Here is a 3,542-nt window from a genome sequence, read left to right as displayed (position 1 = left end):
ATTTTTTATGCATGAGCTTGTACTAGGAAGTTAGAACTTATTTGAGGAGGATGATCCTCATATTGCTAATATGGAAAATCTTTGGTTTTTTCCCTTTAAATGATGTTGAATGGTTGAATCTAGAGTAAAAGTGAGATATCCCCTTAACTCTATGGTTTTCTCTTTTGTGTTTATGCAACTTGAATGGTCAAGAACATGTTGAACTTCCCTTGCGAATTGACATATTGAGATGTTAGATCTTGCAATCTCTCTTATTAGCTCCTCTAATGAATGCAAGGATGCATGGATATGATGTGGGTGACATTACTTCAAGAACCTACAAAGATCATGATGTTCTTATGGGAAAGGACAACAACATGATGATCAAATCAATGATGCCTTGATAGGGATCAAGGGATCCAAGTGGATGTACCCTTGGAAGTCCCCTTGAGGCACACCACCCTGGTTGGGTCCCATATCTTATGCCATGGGCAATTCTATGTTTCATATGTTTTAGAATTTCCTTTCATTATTGCATTTGCATTATTTTTGAAGAGGAAATAGCCACTTCTCCACCCCACTAGCATGCAACTTCGAATGCATCCTATGTAGCTCTTCTTAAAGATCTTCCTTTTTTGGACTATTGTAGCTTTTTCAACTTTCGCTATATATAAACATCATTTAGACTAGAATTTAACTACAAGAGACAAGCATTCATAAGTAGCAAGATTTCAAAACAAGAAGCTTTTGACTTTTGCAAGTTTTGTAGGCCAAGTTCATAACTTAAAGCAATCATTGGATGCTCCTTTTAACATAAGCTATGCATACTAATGTGTTCTCTGTTGTAATGCATGTACTTCACCATGATGGAGTAATACGAGACAAAATAGATGAAGACAATGGACATGAGCTTCAAAGGACAATGTTTCTTAGCTTTAAAAATTTATCAAATTCTAAAATATACAAATTATGAGCTTGTCCATCAACATCTTATTGAGATTTTAGTTACAATAATAGCCAAAATTTGGCCTTCATTACTCCCCTTGTAGGGTAAAATTTAGTCCTAATGGACCTTATGATTCTTACTTAGGTGTACATTTGTTATTCTCAAGATGTATATCAAATACATTGTTAGGCCTATGCCTAGAGGATGTATTTACTGAATATGAATAGTTGGAATACGAACTGTCATGCTTTGAAATAGTCAAAACCTAAAGAGTCCTAAGATAGAAATTGATTGTCGATTTTAAGAAATTTTGCAAGAACTGATAGAGCAACTATTTGTAGGCAAATTCTCTTACTCTTTAGAGTATCTAAATACACCAAAGTTGTATATTCTTTAGGTAGCTATCTCAAGTAAATATGAGAGTCTTGCATCTTCTATTATATGAAATGCTAGTAGTTTTGATTCGCATATGTGATTCATAGGGTTATTGTTCCTTGTTCCCTTATATTTAAGAAGTTCTCAATAGTTGGAATATGTTGTGAACATTGTCTAACTACTATATTGTAAAGCTCTGAAGTTAGTATGCATACTAGAATTCTTCTTCTCTGGAAGTACTCTATTAGTATCTCGAATTTTGTTCAAAAGGTTTTGGTTTCCCTTGAGCACTTGGTGACCCTCCAAGTTGGTTGGAGATTTAATAACTCCAATAAAGTGAAGCAATTGATCAGATTGTATTCATGTGTAATAGGAGTAGAGTTTGAATCAAATGTGGATATGTTGATTGTAATGCATGATGAAGAAGATCAATGAGAACATGGGCAGGCTATTGGATAACATCACAAGCATGAAAACAACATGAATCACAAATAACAAGCTTGGATGATACGAATTTTAGAATAAAAGCATGCCACAGGGTTTTGCACTAACACAAGAAGAACAAGTGTTTTGGACTTTGTTGGGTACAGTCTCCCCTTAGTAGGGTCTTTTGGTCTCCTTTTCCATTTGGTGGATGTCGATCGCTTTTTTGTGTTTGTTAGACTTGTTAAAAAGGCAAACCATTGTTAGGGGCTAATAACCAGTAGCCATGGGCTTGTGGACATGTATGTGGTAGATTTGCACTTAGCGATCGGTGAGTTTTAGGACCTTTTAGATCATCTCTTTTGATTTTGGAGATTCGATGTTTTGGCACTACTAGTTTAATAGTGCACTAACTGGGGATTCCTCTAGTTTTTGGTTATGTGTTGATCCTATTTATTTGTATTGAGTTATGGCTCATCTTCACAATGTGAGTGTTTGTAATCTCTTGCTCTTTTGCTACAATATATCCCTCAACATGACTTGTAGGTTGAAGGAGATATAAATGGTGTTTGCTCTCAATTTTCTATTTTAGCTTCCCACATGTCAACTCTTATTCCAACTCATTTCAATTACTAATTTATTTCTTTTCTTGCACAAAACTTTGAGTGTTCCCCAACATGTGGTATTAGAGATGAATGATGGATTCTATGCATGATGGTTTGATAAAGCTAGAGAAGTTTACTGGAAAGAATGGAACCCTTCATGGCAAAGCTAGAGAAGTTTACTAGAAAGCTAGAGAACCCTTCATGGTTTGACAAAGCTAGAGAAGTTTACTGGAAAGAATGGAACCCTTCATGGCAGCTTGGATTGTGATGGAGAAGGGACTTTGGGTTGTGGTTGCTGGCACTAAGAAAAATCCAAATAACAAAAGGATGGCTAAAAAGATTCAAAAGTGGGAGTCCAAAAATGAGAAGGATCTACGTATTCTTAAAAGAGCTCTTGGCAGCACTAAGTATAATCGCACCTTGATTGAACAAAGGACTCGTATGAGAATTGTATAGACATTGAGACTCCTTTTGAAATGAAAACTAAAGAATTCTAACATAATGATTAAATAAGAGTTTTTTGGATTCATTATGTCTAAAGAAGTCAATCTTGGAGAGAATTTGAGCAAATTATGATCCACCACGAAACGATTATCAAATGTGGAAGCGCGTGCAGATGAAGATGACTCAAAAGTTGTGCTGCTATCTAGTCTAACTCCATCTTATACAAGCATTGGAAAAACTAACTCCATCTCATACAAGCATTAATAACTTAGAAGACAACATAGCCAATGTTGCCAGAAGTTTCTTGAAAAACTTTGAGCAAGTATTCTCCATAGCGAATGCAGCAGAATCCAATAGGTGCCGAGCACCTGAACGTAGGATACTACCTCATGCCATTTCAAAGCCACCATCTCATAAGCTGCCAGATTGCAGAGCAGCGTCTCCATCTTTACAATGGTTTTGATCTTAGGTAAGTAGGTCTTGCCATCCAAAATGAATCGATCCAAAATTCATCTTTTTTATACCAGTTGTATGCAAATGCATAGTTGACTCCATGAACGATTAGTGTCACTTCTTCGGCTGCACATCTACGACCCACGTATCGTCTCTCACCGCTCCTAATTGCCTTTCTAGCTTGGCCACATGACCTGATGGTGATCCTTTGCTCGGCTTCTGTTCCACCTCGCGATTCCATTGACTCTCCTTCTTGCCTTGCTATTTCAATATTGTGGTAGTTACCACTATGCCCAAGATGTGTATGAGAAGCCAGA

This window comes from Dipteris shenzhenensis, chromosome 19 (genome assembly GCF_047967505.1).
Source record: "Dipteris shenzhenensis isolate YYH24624 ecotype China chromosome 19, Dip_SZ_1.0, whole genome shotgun sequence".
Classification (NCBI taxonomy): Eukaryota; Viridiplantae; Streptophyta; class Polypodiopsida; order Gleicheniales; family Dipteridaceae; genus Dipteris; species Dipteris shenzhenensis.
This window is presented reverse-complemented; position numbering follows the sequence as displayed.